This window comes from Hyla sarda, chromosome 2, assembly GCF_029499605.1.
Source record: "Hyla sarda isolate aHylSar1 chromosome 2, aHylSar1.hap1, whole genome shotgun sequence".
Classification (NCBI taxonomy): Eukaryota; Metazoa; Chordata; class Amphibia; order Anura; family Hylidae; genus Hyla; species Hyla sarda.
Genome location: NC_079190.1, coordinates 197,432,906 through 197,450,917, shown reverse-complemented (window position 1 = coordinate 197,450,917; position 18,012 = coordinate 197,432,906). Strand labels below are relative to the sequence as shown.

Here is an 18,012-nt window from a genome sequence, read left to right as displayed (position 1 = left end):
ACACCACCGCACCTCCCTTGCCCGCAGCTCTAACTACTAACTGGCGATTCTCCTTAATTTGTTTCAGGGCTAGTTTCTCCTGTTTGGACAGATTTTCATGGTGACCTGAGGAACAGGTATTTTTTAGAAGAACTAACTCTTTCATGACTAAATCCTTAAAGCTGTCCATAACAGGAGATCTAGATTGAATTGGATAATACTCCGGATTACTCACACGAAAATAAAGAGAACAATTAACAACATGTTGCATTTTTAGTGTTTCTATTTCTAGAATTCTAAGATTACATAGAGACACCTGTTCATGAAAAGAAGTACAATTATAGTCAGTAGCTTCATGAGACGGAGTACAATCTAGGTGACCAGTGGAAGACATGGAAGATTCCTTTAGGGGCATTCAATGCTGCTAGTGCAAAATGTCTCTTAAGGTTAAAAGTTCTCACAAATTGATTAACGTCCATTATTGTATCATAAACATTAAAGTGATATGTAGGAGAAAATCCCAAACCTTTAGACATCATGTGAATGTTTCTTGACACTTCCGTGATGCTAACTTAGGAGACAAATCTTTAATTATTTATAGCGTGGAACTAGTACATGTGGTGAGGATGTAATGCATGTGTTATAGGGCTAAAAAAGTGAAAATAAAAAAATTATGATTTAGAACAAAAACTAGAAAAAAAAATTATGAAATGCACTCCCCATTTATTTTTTTATATTGAGAGCTGTATTTTCTGGGCCCTGCCCGCTCCCGAAGACAAAAAAAATGTTAAAGGGGTATTCCAGGCAAAAACTTTTTTTTATATATCAACTGGCTCCGGAAAGTTAAACAGATTTGTAAGTTATTAGCTTCTGAAGTTTTCTGTCTAACTGCTCAATGATGATGTCGGGACGTGACATCATCATTGAGCAGTTAGATAGAAAACAACAACTCAACTTCAGAAGCTAATAACTATTGGAAGGATTAAGATTTTTTTAATAGAAGCAATTTACAAATCTGTTTAACTTTCCAGAGCCAGTTGATATATAAAAAAAAGTTTTGGCCTGGAATACCCCTTTAATGTAAATTTTTAAACAGGGATCAATTTATGTGGGCGGGCAGGGACCTAAAAATGTAGCCGACAATAATAAAAATGTAGAAAAGGGCCATTTAAATGTAAAAGTTATATATTTTTTAAAATATTTTTTAAATTTTTTTATTAGTAATGTATTTTAAGATTGTGTTTAATAAAGTGTGTGTGTATGTATGTGTGTGTCACTTTTTTTTCTCTCTGTTTTTGAAATTTTGAAGGTAGCACTACTACTCCCAGCATGGAACAGACTGTTCCATGATGGGAGCTGTAGTACCTGTACTTATAGACAGATCGCCCTGGGTGTCACTCCTGACACCTGATGCGATTGTCCTTTCTATTGCAGAGATGGAGCGGCTTTCTCCGGCACTTGCATCTCTGCACAATACTCCAGACAGCCAGTGATGTGAATAGAATTCACATCACTTATTCATATTTCCCGCAGAGAGCTGTGATTGGCCAGATGGTTACAGCCACTCACATTTCTCTGCGGGAAATATGAATAATAGGTATATATACGGCATATACTCATACTACTGTGGGACCAGAGAAGAGTGGCCGGCCGCCCGCCTGCCCGCATCTATACATTATACAGGGCGATCGCATCGAGTGTCAGAAGTGACACCCGCTGCGATCTGTCTATTAATGCAGGTACTACAGCTCCCAGCATGGAACAGAGTGTGCTCCATGTTGGGAGCAGTAGTACCTGCAGTTGAGGACAGATCACAGGTGTCACTCATGACACTCGATGCAATCATCCTATCTATTGCATAGATGCAAGCGCAGGAGAAAGCCGATCACATCTACACATTCTACAGGATGATCGCAGGGGTGTCGCTAATCAAAATGTGTTATTTTGAATCAAGTTGAAGTTGGGATTCGGTCCAAATCAAATTTTTCATGAAATTCGGAACAAATTCAACTTCAAATTCGATTTGCTCATCTCTATCACGGAACAACAGCTTTACTGAGTCAGACAGGTGTAACAGTCTATACAACCTGGTTAGGCCCAAGGAGGTGACCAGTGACTTCAGAGACCACAGGGCTTGCTGGGACTTATAGTGGACTTAGACAATTTGATGCAAGGCCATGCTGAGACAGATTGACTTGGACTGACATGGCTGACACTGGCAATACCCTGTTTGTAGTTTACCAGGTTTTGACTTGGACCTGGGGGGTAGTGGACTTGTGGATCCATGGCTGCGTGGTAGACTTTAGGCCTCCTCTGGACTCCAGACACACTTTTACAGGACTTGACCTTACTGCAACTCAGCTAAGCATAAAGAGAGAGCAGAGGCTCCACCCAGGGCTTATATGGGGGAGACTCTGAGGGGTCCCATAGGTCACCCTGTAGGTCACATGGTTACTGGTACCTTCCCTGGTTACAATCACATTACAACAGGTCTTAAAGGCATAGCACATTATATATGCAATTCACTATACAACACAGGCACTTAGAAATATACATAGGGTACAAGGGCAAGGGGGGTCACCAAATGGCGTCTGCCTGATAGGGCAGCAAGGGTACAGAGGTGCAACTCCTGTACTGGGCCACCACATACATAAGCCCTGGCGAGGTGGGGATCATGTGAAACTGTTACGAAATAGAGAAGTGTACTGGATAAACACACTGCGCACTACACAACCGTTTGGTTTAAATTGCAGAACAGATTACATTTTTCATTATTAAGTATGTTTTTTCATGTTTTTGGTGCCTTTTCATGCTATATTTAGGTATCTCTCTCTCTTTTTTTTAGCTTTTCTTTATATTCATTTTGTTCCCTACATCCATGGTACTATAGGTACTAGTTAGTTCAGGTTGCTTCATACAATTGTATTGTGTACGGGTCGACCTGACTGTGGTATGGTGATGGTTAATGTTAGAAGTCGCGCAGCGGTTAGACATGCTGGCTGCAGATGCACTCCTCCTCCGCTGCCCGTCTTACCTCCTGCTGCTTGTCGCATCCCACGATGTGATCGCAGCCTGGCCACTGCTTCTTTCCTCCCCCGTCATCTCCATACACTTCCTGCTTGCCGGCGAGTGCACCCCCACCTCCTAGGGCACGCGCGTGCCGGCTCAGGGATATTTAAAGTGACAGTACACATTTAATTGGTTTTTGCTTTCCCATGACCCTATAAGTACAAGCACTTCCGTTTGACCCTTGCCGGATCTTTGTGCCTTATCAGCCTAAGAGAAAGCATTCTGTTTGTGCCTTGCCTTGCCGTGTTCCAGACCCAGTTGCTACGTACTCTGACCTTGCTCCTGTGCCGCCTGCCCACTGACCTCTTGCTTCATGACCTGACATTGTTACTGTGCTGCTTGCCCTGACCTCCTGCCTGCCCTGACTACGAGTTGCCTTATCCATCCAGTTCCACGTTACATCTCGGCCTCCTGTGTGGACGAATCATATCAGGGGTAGCGACCTGGGTGTGGCCTGCCACTGCAAGTCCATCCCTTTTTGCGGTGGGCTCTGGTTAAAACCAGCAGCACCTTAGACTCCGCTCCCGGAACTATTTGATCACCTATGGGGAGCAAAGATTTTGACCAAGTTGGACTTGCAAGGGGTGTATAATCTCTGTAATGCCGCGGCAATTTTTCAAGAATTTGTCAATGACATTTTTCAAGCTCTCCATTATGCAAGTGTTGTGGTGTATCTGGACGACATCTTGATCTTCTAGCCCAACTTGGAAGTCCATCGCACTCAAGTGCATCAGGTGCCTTCGGAGCAACCGTCTCTATGCCAAGCTCAAGAAATGTCTCTTCAAGAAGTTGTCTCTGCTGTTCCTTGGCTATATTGTATCTAACCAAGGTTTTTGGATGGATCCTGATAAACTGTCTTCGGTCCTAACCTGGCCACAACCTTCTGGTCTGCAGGCTATTTAATGCTTTCTCTGCTTTGCCAATTACTATCGGCAGATCATTCCGCATTTCTCCACCCTGGTAGCTCCAATTGTGACTCTTACTAAGAAAGGAGCCAATCCCAAGTCTTGGCCACCTACAGCGGAGGAAGCCTTTTCTCGTGTGAAGGTGGCATTTGCCTCTGCACCTGTTCTGACGAGACCAGACCTGGACAAGCCGTTCAACTTCGAAGTGGACGCCTCTTCTGTAGGAGCCGGAGCAGTCTTGACTCAAAAGTCCCCTAAGGACAAGAGGGTGACTTGCGGCTTCTTCTCTAAAACATTTTCTCCTGCAGAGAGAAATTACACCATCGTTATTCGGGAACTCTTGGCCATTAACCCCTTAACCCCTTAAGGACTCTGGGTTTTTCAGTTTTTGCACTTTAGTTTTTTCCTCCTTACCTTTTAAAAATCATAACCCTTTCAATTTTCCACCTAAAAATCCATATTATGGCTTATTTTTTGCATCACCAATTCTACTTTGCACTGACATTAGTCATTTTACCCAAAAATTCACGGCGAAACGGGAAAAAATCATTGTGCGACAAAATCGAAGAAAAAACGCCATTTTGTAAATTTTGGGGGCTTCGGTTTCAACGCAATGCATATTTTGGGAAAAATGACACCTTATAATTATTCTGTAGGTCCATATGGTTAAAATGATACCCTACTTATATAGGTTTGATTTTGTCGTACTTCTGGAAAAAATCATAACTACATGCAGGAAAATTTATACGTTTAAAAATGTCATCTTCTGACCCCTATAACTTTTTTATTTTTCCATGTACAGGGCGGTATGAGGGCTCATTTTTTGCAACGTGATCTGAAGTTTTTATCAGTATGATTTTTGTTTTGATCGGATTTTTTGATCACTTTTTATTCATTTTTATATTTTTTATTTACACTGTTTTATTTTTTTATGGGAAAAGGGGGGTGATTCAAACTTTTATTAGGGAAGGGGTTAAATGACCTTTATTAACACTTTTTTTAACTTTCTTTTTGCAGTGTTATAGGTCCCATAGGGACCTATAACACTGCACACACTGATCTCCTATGCTGATCACTGGCGTGTATTAACACGCCTGTGATCAGTGTTATCGGCGCTTGACTGCTCCTGCCTGGATCTCAGGCACGGAGCAGTCATTCATCGATCGGACACCAAGGAGGCAAGTAAGGGCCCTCCTGGTGTCCTGTAAGCTGTTCGGGACGCCGCAATTTCACAGCGGTGGTCCCGAACAGCCGGGATACTTTCACTTTCACTTTAGAAGCGGCAGTCAGCTTTGACTGCCGCTTCTAAAGGGTTAATACCGCACATTGCCGCGATCGTCGATGTGCTGTATTAGCCGCGGGTCCTGGCCGTTGATGAGCTCCGGGACCGACGCGATGTGATGCGGGGTCACAGCGCGACCCCGCTTCATATCACGGGAGCCGGCGAAGGACGTAAATATACGTCCTGCGTCGTTAAGGGGTTAAGGACCAAGCCCATTTTCACCTTAAGGACCAGGCCAATTTAATTTTTGTGTTTTCGTTTTTCCCTCCTCGCCTTCTAAAATCCATAACTCTTTTATATTTCCATCTACAGACCCATATAAGGGCTTGTTGTTTGTGTGACCAATTGTACTTTGTAATGAAACCTCTCATTTTACCCCAAAAAATTTTTAGGGAGGAAATTTAAATGAAAACCAAAATTTTGCACATTTTGGAGGGTTTCGTTTTCACACTGTACAATTTACGGTAAAAATGATATGTGTTCTTTATTTTGTGGGTCAACACGATTAAAATGATACCCATGGCTAGATATTTTTATATTTTTTTACCGCTTAAAAAAAATCTAAAACTTTTTGTACAAAATCAGTAATCTAAAATCGCCCTATTTTGACCACCTATAACTTTTTCATTTTTCCGTATATAGAGCGGTATGAGGGCTCATTTTTTGCGCCGTCATCTTTACTTTTTTTATATATCACATTTGCATGTATACAACTTTTAGATAATTTTTTATTTTTTTTTTATAAAATGTGACAAAAAAGCAGCATTTTTCAAATTTTTCACTTTTATTTTGTACTTTTTATTCACATTTGTTCAACTTTTTTTTACACTTTTTATGTCCCCATAGGGACTATCTATAGCAATCCTTTGATTGATAATACTGTGCAGTGCTATGTATAGTACACAGCACTGCTCAGTATTTTCGGTGATCTTCTGCTCTGGTCTGCTCGATGTCAGACCAGAGCAGAAGACCCCGGGAGACGACCGGAGCAAGGTGAGGGGACCTCTGGCCGCCATGCTGGATGATGGGATCGCCACGGCAGCGCTGTGGGCGATCCGATCATCCATTCAAAGTACCTCAATACCGCAGATGCCGTGATCTGTATTGACCATGGCATCTGAGGGGTTAATGGCGGACATTTTAAACAATCCAGCTACAGGTTACAACCCCCTCCTTCTCTGTGCATCCTGTACTCTTTCTACGTCTCCCTCCTCAAGCCTTTAGGTTAATTACAGGTTACATACAATTTTAGGATAGTTAGAATTTTGTATTGTTTATGGTCATACAAATACATTATAACGTTTATTATAAACTAAACTTCTATACTGATTACCTAGAAAGAAATCTCTGTCCTTGAAAGCATTGGCTCTGCAGAGAGGCAATAGAGTTTCTGCATGGCTTGTCCTAGACAACGCTATACAATTAGTTTGTTGCTCAGCACTGTTGCACATGTGCAGCCTCAAAGGGTGAGAGATAATAGAACATGGCTAGGTCAGTGACAAGTGGATATGCACAGCATGAGAATGGGTGAAAGTGTTGGATTAAGGGCAATAGAAACCATGAGATTTTTTTTCTTCCCAGACTTTAATACAATCTTTCTTCTTATGAAAAGTACATTTTATTTTAGCTTATAAAAATATACAAGCTATGCACAATTATAAGGTAACATACAATCCCATATAATGTTTATAAAAATAGATTATAGTAGAGATTCCTAGTTATTCGTAAAATATTAAAGGCTATAAGGAGAAGGAAATGAAAATTGAGATTCATCTGTGGTGTCCCAATACTGTATTCTATACGGTACCTATTTATGTATGGGTCCCCATAGCCAGGGTCCCTAGGACGTAGGGATCCCTGTCATCCAGTCTACCCCTAGTCGCCTCTATTCTAGTGTAGAAATCACTAAGTTATTCAAAGGTTAATGTAAATATAATAACATGTGTAAATAGATGGTTGGTTACCTGTTTCCATAGCGCTGCAGGACCTGCGGGTCATGTGACTAGGTGAACTCTATGGTATTGAGCTTAAGGACCTTTGGAGGCCCTGTGACGTAAGCAATCCCATTACACAATGTAATGGTGAATGGCAGATGTTCGGACCAATCAGATTGGCCCCACCCCCTGCCCATATAAGGGAGCGGTGCCATGATTCAGCATACCAACCCCCAGCCTGGCGTCACGAACTGAAGGGTTAACATTAACCCCTTCTATACCTATATCATACCACCACTACCATACACTCCCCAAGGGCTACCACACATCTACAATCCACATTTAAATTGAAAAAAATAAACACTGTCTAACACAAAGTAATAGAATAAAGGCAACTACAGGGTGGGCCATTTATATGTATACAGCTTAATAAAATGGGAATGGTTGGTGATATTTACTTCCTGTTGTGGCACATTAGTATATGTGAGTGGGGAACTTTTCAAGATGGGTGGTGACCATGGCGGCCATTTTGAAGTTGGCCATTTTGAATCCAACTTTTGTTTTTTCAATAGGAAGAGGGTCATGTGACACAACAAACTTATTGGGAATTTCACAAGAAAAACAATTATGTGCTTGGTTTTAATGTAACTTTATTCTTTCATGAGTTATTTACAAGTTTCTGACCACTTATAAAATGTGTTCAATGTGCTGCCCATTTTGTTGGATTGTCAATGCAACCCTCTTCTCCCACTCTTCACACACTGATAGCAACACCGCAGGAGAAATGCTAGCACAGGCTTCCAGTATCCGTAGTTCAGGTGCTGCACATCTCGTATCTTCACAGCATAGAAAATTGCCTTCAGATGACCCCAAAGACAAAAGTCTAACGGGGGCAGATCGGGAAACCTTGGGGGCCATTCAACTGGCCCACGATGACCAATTCATTTTCCAGGAAACTATTCATCTAGGAATGCTCGGACTTGGCACGTTCCCTGAATTTTTCCAGCAAGATGGTGCACCACCAAATTATGGGTGTCAGGTCCGAGCATTAGATTTTATATTAGATTTATTTTATAGATTTTATTTCCATCATTTACACTTTCAAAATAACAGAAAACAAAAAAAATAACGTCTGCAAAAGTTTGGGCACCCTGCAGAGTTAATATCTTGTACTGCCCCCTTTGGCAAGTATCACAGCTTGTAAATGCTTTTTGTAGCCAGCCACAAGTCTTTCAATTCTTGTTTGAGGTATCTTTGCCCATTCTTCCTTATAAAAGTCTTCCAGTTCTTTGAGATTTCTGGGCTGTCTGTCACGCACTGCTCTTTTAAGGTTTATCCATAGATTTTCAATTATGTTGAGGTCAGGAGATTGTGAAGGCCATGGCAAAACCTTCAGTTTATGCCTCTTGATGTAATCCCCAGTGGATTTAGAGGTGTGTTTAAGATTATTATCCATTTGTAGAAGCCATCCTCTCTTTAACTTCAGCTTTTTCACAGATGGCATCAAGTTCGCATCCAAAATTTGCTGAAATTTTATTAAATCAATTTTTCCTTCTACTCATGAGATGTTCCCTGTGCCACTGGCTGCAATACAACCCCATAGCATGATTGATCCACCCCCATGCTCAACAGTTTGACAGAGGTTCTTTTCATTATATTCTGTTCCCCTTCTTCTCCAAACGTACCTTTGATCATTCTGGCGAAAAAGTTTAATTTTTACCTCATCGGTCCACAGAACTTGTTTCCAAAATGCATCAGGCTTATCTATATGTTCATTTGCAAAGTTCAAGCGCTGAATTTTGTGGTGAGGACGTAGAAGAGATTTTCTTCTGATGACTCTTCCATGAAGACCATATTTGTACAAGTATCTCTTTATAGGGGAATAGTGTACCACAACTCCAGTGTCTGCCAGATCTTTCTGGAGGGATTGCGCAGTCAAACGTGGCTTTTGAATTGTTTTTCTCACAATCCTGTGAGCTGTTCTGCCTGATATTTTTCTTGGTCTCCAATATCTTGCTTTAACTTTTACTGTTCCTGATGACTGCAATTTCTTAATTACATTCCGAACAGAGGGTATTGACATCTGAAAACGTTTTGCTATATTCTTATAGCCTTCTCCAGCTTTGTGAGCGTCAACTATTTTCAGTTTCAGATTTCTAGACAACTGCTTAGAAGAACCTAAGGTGCTGATTGTTGGGGCAAGGTCAGATGAGTCTGGGCATTTAAAACCTTTGAGATTGACATCACCTGGTCTTCCCAGATGATGATTGAGAACAATCCATGACACTGGCAGGTCTCAGCTTTGCAAAGGGGGCAGTGCATGCTATAAATTCTGCAGGGTGCCCAAACTTTTGCAGACGCCATTTTTTTGTTTTCTGTTATTTTGAAAGTGTAAATGATGGAAATAAAATCCTACTTTTGTTGACATATTATAAGAATGTCTAATCTGTAATTTGATGCCTTTTGGGAATTTGTCCATCTTTCCCTTGCTTCTTTATGCACATTAATACGAATGTTTACCTGGGGTGCCCAAACTTTTGATCCCCACTGTAGATATATAGGCATATAGCTGTCTGATAAATTTGTCTCCCACTCCAGGGGAGCGCTAGTGAAATATTTAACCACATATTCATTAAGTTGTCTATCCTGGATACTTCAGGTCTCCACTTCAATCAGGGATAGCCTTTGTGAATTTTGGGAATCACATAAAAACTGGCTATTTTAGGTGAATCAGGTTTCATATAATTGTATGCAACAGAAAATATATAATTGTATTTCATATAATTGTATTCTCCTGTATCAATATGCTCTTTAGTTTTAGCTTTATCCAGGATATACAACAGTTGCTCACTGTAAGATTGGATTGGGTCCTGTTTGAGCTGAAAATAGCAGTCCTTGTTATTCAAGATGTGTAAGCACATATCCTATATTCCTTCCCAGTCCTTGGATGGGGCAGAATACCCCGTTAAGACCAAATGTATGAAACGTTGGTCTTATAAAATTCCCCCATTTGACTTTATCTGGAACCAAAGAATCCAAGCTAGTATCAAAATAGATTTAAATAATTATGATTGGATAATTGGAACACTCTTCAAATTATGTCAGTAAAAGCAAGCTTGTCCATACAATAACTCACTAAAATGAGTCCATGGCTAAGGGATGGGATTCCTGCTCTCCCTCATTAATTTGCAGCCACTTTTAACAGAAAAAAACACCATGAAAATGACAACAAGTTTGTACTTTATATGTTGATGCTTTGTATCTTAAGGGTGCGTTCACACTCTATTAGCTAGCAGCGACTTTCCTGGGAAACCCGCTGCGAGTTACGCTACCATTGATTTAAATGGGTCTGCGGACAGTCCGCAAATCTGACACTATTGTGGACTGTCTATGGACCCATTCAAATCAATGGCAGCGTAACTCACAGCAGGTTTCCCGCAGCGCGATACCCGCTGCTAGTAATAGCGTGTGAACGCACCCATAATTTGTACAGAGCCCTGCTACAGCAACAAATTATTGGAAAAGTTTTTCTCCTGAACATTTACATACAGTACCCACACATATCAATCTTAAACACAGACTCTTCCACAAAGCATTTCTTTTGGAAGCCAAACACTTTGGATAAATACAACAAAGATTACTAATAACATCTGGGAATTGTTCCAAATTAAAATCTCTGTAATTAGTATAATAACATCACAGGAGATAGACTAATTTAATAGCAGTGTTTCTTTCCAAGTTAGCGTCTTTGTAATGCCCCAGCAATTATATTTTTTCATTTTGCTTGATATTTCTTCTAACATTCAAAAAGCATATTAGCCGAAAGGAGGAGCATTCTATTGTATCACTGAAGAATGTGTGTTTGTCATTACTTCATTCCCACTGAGCACAGAGTACAGATTATATATATATATATCCCATTCAAAAAAGATATTTGTTTGGCCCAGTTACTGTAATTTTCAGACTAAAAATCTAAGTGCTGCATTGTTTTTAATTCCTCCTTAATTGCAATGTAGTTTCATGTTGTCTTTTCAAAGTTCTTTTATGAGAAAATGTGCCCATATGGATTGAAACAAATCTTTAGTGATGGATAATAAGCATACATTACTGTACATAACCTCCATGTGTTAGAGGCTAAAATCACAGTTTAGAAATAAAAAAAAATGTGTCTAAAATACATTAAGGGTGATTTTATTTGTATTTTATGTATTTGCTTTTGTATGTAACATTTTAAAATAATAATAGAGTTTATAAAATATCAATTATTGGAGAGCATCTTTCACCACCAGGCTATGTTTCTCTCTTTGACCTGTAAACCTCCTGTATTTAAAGAGTACTTGTCTTGATCTTGTCACTGCCCCCATCATGATAAACCATGCCCTGCCTTTATTTATTTATTTTTTTGTTTTCTACCCTGATATTGCTCTGTATTTTCTGCTCAGTCTCAGGCAGATTCACAGACTGGGAACGGGGTGTTCCCCAGCAGGCATGACATCATCTGAAGGCATACAGGGGAGAACTTCCTCCCTCAGTCTGCTACACACAGCCCAGAGAAGTTCAATTTGAGATGAACTATGATTGGCTAAGGCTGCACACCCACCCCTCAGTACTCCAAAATGCATTTCCTGATTTTTGACTTCTGCCAGGCCAGCAGGAGTCCAAAGTCTGTAAAAGAGATAGGGGGAAATGTGCTCTGAACAAGTAGGGATACACAAAGTGGCAGCTTTTTTAAACACAAATTAAACATAGAAAACTTCAATTTTTTAAAAACAAAGTACATTAGAAATATTTTTTATTTATTTACCATAAGGAGTGTGATAGCAAAAATGTGTTTTAATAAAAGAGCCCATTTAAAGCATTTGGATGTCCTAGAGAGGGGCCCCCCTAGACTAACCCTTAAGGATTACCATTTATAAACCATTTTGGAGATTTACTATTCAGCAGTTCATGTAATTGTCCATTCCACCAAATTTCACCAGTCATGGTATAGAAGATTATCAGGTGGCGGCATCTATCAATGACAAAGTGACTTGTTTGCTGCTGACTTTGGGAGCCATTGTTTCTTTGATATGATAAGCACTTTAAGTAGAGTAGTTCTAAATTTGCTAAATCTTAACATACCCTCTATCCTAGAGAAGTCACATGCAAGAGCCATGACCATTGTGGAAAGTGATTGGCTACATTGCCCTGTGCTGAATGAAGAGGAATGTAAATGGGGCACTGGAGTGAGAACAAGCAGACTAGTGAGTATGTTTGTTTTCACTTTTCCACCTGTACCCCCACAGGATAATTTTTTCAAAGGGGCTGGAAAACAACTTCAAATATTTAGTCCACTGACTAACTTCAGGAGATAGAAGTAGTCTGTATTTCAACCGTTTTTTGGTCCCCACATTTCTTTTTCATATTTAAGCTTCATGACAAACTACTTTTTACTTATTCAGTAACGAACAAATAGGAACATGCTGTGATACATTTCACATAGTATTTTGTACATAGATTGTGCGCAAGGTCTTAATTGTAATAAATGGAACAATATCTCTGTGATATATTTCCAAACAAATCAGACCTATATTTTAAGTTTGCATGGTTTTCCTTATCAACAATTTATCTTTAGGTAAGCTATTTATGTTCTTTTTCTGGAAAAAAAAACTCTCTGAGGAGTGTTTATAGTGATGAGTTTAAGTTACTTTTTGCAGATATAAATGTCTTCGAATTCCCAATAGTATTTTGTGCCTTTTATCATTTTAAAATGTCTTAGAAAGCCTCATATTTAAATTAGCCATTAACGTTACAATACAATTGCATTCATTATGGGTTGAGCAAATAAATGCATTCATGTATATACAGCAAATAAATCATTACAACTGTATTTTAAAATGTCAAATACCCTATTAGAGAACAATTTTCTTCTTAAACTGCCATTGGAATATAGTTCCCTTAATTTTAATATATTCAAGTTTTCTGTATTTCTTATACTCAGCAGTTTTTAACCTTTTAAGCATTACATTTGATTTTATTAAAAGATTTCTCATCAATTGTATCTTGGCATGAGATGCAAGTAATGATATTTAATGGGTTTCAATGTTTATATGCTATTTGGGGAGTTTACCCCCAGTTTTGCTAATCTCATTGTAACCACTAACAGAATAGCTTTTTATTTATTAATACATTCACTAATATGATTTTTTTAATGTATTTTTCTGAAATAATTCTTTAAGTTATTTACTTGAATCAAAATATAACACATCAAATTATACACATGGCAAATAGTAGTGTTGGGCTTTGAAGCATAAAAATAAGAACTTTGAGGGGAGATTTCAAAAGCTGTCTAATAGTAATATTTTCTTTTGTCTTCATAAAGGGGTACTTCAGTGGAAACATTTTTTTTTTAAATCAACTGGTGCCAGAAAGTTAAACAGATTTGTAAATTACTTCTATTAAAAAATGTTTGTCCTTCCAGTACTCATTAGCAGCTGTATGCTACAGAGGAAATTCTTACATTTTTTTTTATTTATTTTTGTCTTGTCCACGGTGCTTTTTGCTGACACATGATGCGTGTATAAGGAACTGTCCAGAGCAGGAGAAAATCTCCATAACAAACCTATGCTGCTCTGGACAGTTCCTGACATGGACAGAGGTGTCAGCAGAGAGCACTGTGGACAAGACAAAAAAGAAATTCAAAAATAAAATAATTTCCTCTGTAGCATAGAGCTGCTAATAAGTACTGGAAGGATTAATATTTTTAAATTGAAGTAATTTACAAATCTGTTTAACTTTCTGGCACCAGTTCATTTGTTTAAAAAAATTCCACCAGAGTGCCCCTTTAAGTAAAAAAAAAAACATGCAGAAAATTTCTGTTGTAAACAGTTTTCAACATTTTTCCAATTCTTTCATAGTAAGTAAGCATTACTGGTATTTTATACAATGTGGAATTAAGTAGAAGTTAGACAATCTGCTAGATTCTAACATTTAGCGTTGTAGTGTAAACAGCACTCTTAATAAACTATATTATTAGATATTTTGTGTTGTGTTATATACATAACATACACCCCTTGAGACACATACATTCACATTTGATGACACCCACTTGGATAAAATTACACCAAATCTTAAAGTGCACCTATCACAAAAAATTATGTATGTGTCTAGCTTCGATATGTGGCTCACAAATCCCTCTGTTCTGATGCTTACTCATTCTGAAATCCACTACTCGGGAAAGGGCATGTTTGAGGTAAACCCACCCTCAATCCCCTCATGTGCTGGGTCTCTTCCTCCAATCCCTGCAGGGTGCTCTGTAACCCTCTCCTCACTGTTTCAGACAGGAGTCCAATAGACAGTTCAGGAGTGTGCACAGAGAAGAGCTAATCCTGTCCCTACTCCCTGTTTTTTGTCCCAGTCTGTTCTTCAGCTGGGACAAAGATAATGCAGCAGCTGGAAAGAATTATGTTCTGGATGGTGTGGGGACCCCCATTTTTTTAAGCCATGATTTTTATAAAAAGGAGACATCATTTTTTTATGAAGTATATTAGAAAGGTTAATGTTTTTCCAAGATATACAACATATAAAAAGTTTTTGATTCTGACAGTTTAAGTTATCAATGCCTCCCCAACTCAAGTTAGTGATAAAATATACATTTGGAATAAACTACCTATAAATATGACTGAAAGAGTGACATTAATCAAGATGATTAATCTCCCAATGGCCCATCACGTCATTAGATCTGCACCTGTCTGGATTAGGGATAATTTTTTTTAGGGGTGTAAAAAGATAAATTAACCATTTAAGGATGAGTGCCGTAAATGTACGGTGCTGCTAAAAAGTACTTAGCGCACAGGGCCGTACATTTACGGCACAGCTTTCCTGAATCACCTCGTCTCCGGACACTGTGATTGGAACGGAATGACTGCTGATATCTATTGTCGGCGATCGCCGTGATTAGCCGGTCTATTCTGACCAGCGAATCACGGCTTTTCCGGGCTGATTGGGTCTCTGGTGACCCGATAGCCTGGAAAATAGGGATGATCGGAGTTGTCAGGGACTGCTCCGATCATCCTAAAGTATAGGAGTGAGATGGCAGGATTGCCACCTCCTCCTATCCCCTCCGATTGGCCGATCGGCGATTGGAGAATCGCAGGGCAGGGGCGGGGGGGTCAAAGTTGAGATCCCCGGTCTGCCCACTCTGGGAGTCCGGGCAGAGCAGGGCAAATATGGCGATGGCGGTTACTGGGTGGGACCACCAGCACACAGCGGGGGACCGCCAGCACACAGCGGGGGACCTGCGGCGGGGAGGACCAGCGGCAACAGAATGCAGCAGTGAAAATCTGGTAAGTGATCTTCACTTCTGCATAGTTTCACAACTACAACTCCCAGCATGCCCAGATAGCCAAAGGCTGTCTGGGCATGCTGGGAGTTTTAGTTTTGCAACATCTGGAGGGCTACAGTTTGGAGACCACTCTATAGTGGTCTCCAAACTGTGCACTTCCAGATGTTGCAAAACTACAACTCCCAGCATGCCAAGATTGTCCAGGCATGCTGGAAGTTGTAGTTCAGCAGCATCTGAAGGGCCAGATGTTGCAAAACTACAACTCCCAGCATGCCCTTCGGCTCTCCAGGCATGCTGGGAGTTGTAGTTTTGCAACAACTGGAGGCACACTGGAATAGTGCAGTATCAGCTCCGTCCCTCTCCTCTGGTTCCGTGCTCGGACTGGTGGGTGGCGTTCCGATCCGCAGGTAAACAGCAAAATGAAAAGATGTCCAGCACCAGGAAGGCAGGTAAAATCTCTTCTTTATTGTGGCATCAATAAAAGTGGGATACACAGAACAAGTAGCCTACGCGTTTCGGGCTCTAGTGCCCTTAATCATGGCATAAAAACTTATAGTAACACCATTGTATTTATATACATAGATGGTAGATCACATAGGTGTTGCTAATTACACAAAGCTAAAAAATGCGGTATGGATTTCAACGGGAATGGGTTCGGGAGGTTATAAGACATGGATAGAAGGATTAGAACATTCAATATACAAACCTATTAAATACAAAGAAAAACTGTGGCTTCATATAAGGTAGAATATAAATTATGAATTATAACTAATATGTTAGAATAAGATCCTGTCTTAAACTCAAACCACTTGGTTCCCTACTCTCTAGAAGAAATATCCAAAAGGATTCCCTGTTTAGGAGTAATCTCCTCATGTCACCTCCCCGGATAGAACTTCGAATTTTCTCTATACCCTGCACTTGTAGAGTGCTAGTGTCACCGGCATGAATATCCCTAAAATGTTTTGAAATGGCAGATATGTTGTGGTTGAAATTCCTTGTATTCTTAGAGTCTGAAATATGTCTACAGATTCTAACTTTCAGACTATTTGAAGTGCAACCTACATATTGTTTGTAGCATGTTGTGCTCGGTGTCCTCGGTGCAATCCCGTCTTAATCTGTACCATTCCCCGTAGGGAATATTTTTCAGGACATGTTGTGGATGACAAGATGATGCCTGTAATATGGAGTTACCAGCATTTTCCTTTCTGTAGGGTGCCACCACAATTTTATTGTCATTGCTGATTGAAAAACACACATCCAGAAAGGAAATTTGCTGCCTGGAGAAGGCCGAAGTGAAAGAAAGATTTAAAGCATTGTTGTTAATGTATTTTACAAAATTTTCAATATCATTTTTAGTGCCCCTCCGAACAAATATCAATAAATCGACCCATCCATTTGATGTGAGGTTGGAATGGATTGCTGTCCGCAAATATAACATTTTCCTCCCATTGGCTCATGTATATATTTGCGAACGAAGGGGAGTATTTAGCTCCCATAGATGCTCCCCTGGTTTGAAGGAAAAATTGGAGATTACTCCTAAATAGGGAATCCTTTTGGATATTTCTTCTAGAGAGTAGGGAACCAAGTGGTTTGAATTTAAGACAGGATCTTATTCTAACATATTAGTTATAATTCATAATTTATATTCTACCGTATATGAAGCCACAGTTTTTCTTTGTATTTATTAGGTTTGTATATTGAATGTTCTAATCCTTCTTTCCATGTCTTATAACCTCCCGAACTCATTCCCATTGAAATCCATACCGCATTTTTTAGCTTTGTGTAATAAGCAACACCCATGTGATCTACCATCTATGTGTATAAATACAATGGTGTTACTATAAGTTTTTATGCCATGATTAAGGGCACTACAGCCCTAAATGCGTAGGCTACTTGTTCTGTGTATCCTACTTTTATTGATGCCACAATAAAGAAGAGATTTTACCTGCTTTCCTGGTGCTGGAAATCTTTTCATTTAACTGGAGGCACACTGATTGGGAAACACTGTCTGTTTCCTAATTCAGTGTTTCCCAACCTGTGTGCCTCCAGCTGTTGCAAAACTACAACGCTCAGCATGACAGACCATGCATGCTGGGAGTTGTAGTTTTGCAACAGCTGGAGGTACACTGGTGCAGAAACACTGTGGTAGTCTTTTACCTAACTTAGTGTTTCCCAACCAGTGTGCCTCCAGCTGTTGCATAACTACAACTCCCAGCATGCACGGTCTGTCAGTACATGCTGGGAGTAGTAGTTTTGCAACAGTTGAAGGTTAGCCCCCCCCCCCCCATGTGAATATACAGGGTACATTCACACGGGCAGAGGTTTCCCTTTCAGTTTCAGCTGCAGCAAATTTTCAGCTGAAGCTCAAACTCCCAGCGGGAAACATGATGTGAACCCCCGCCCCTATGAATGTACCCTAAAAATACTACACTACACTAACAAAAAATTTAGTGTAAAACACTACATATACACCCCCTTACACTGTCCCCCCCCACCCTCCAATAAAAATTAAAAACGTCT

The 18,012-nt window shown here is 39.8% G+C and overlaps 1 long non-coding RNA gene across 2 annotated transcripts in view; it reads right to left on the bottom strand.

Moving 5' to 3' along the window:
- Positions 1 to 849: 849 nt before the first annotated feature.
- LOC130355671 (uncharacterized) overlaps positions 850 to 18,012 on the bottom strand; it is a 118,611-nt gene continuing 101,448 nt past the window's right edge. For both annotated transcript variants that reach the window (XR_008888619.1, XR_008888618.1), the window contains one exon: positions 850 to 4,255. This is a non-coding gene — a long non-coding RNA (uncharacterized LOC130355671). The remainder of the gene's footprint in view (positions 4,256 to 18,012) is intronic.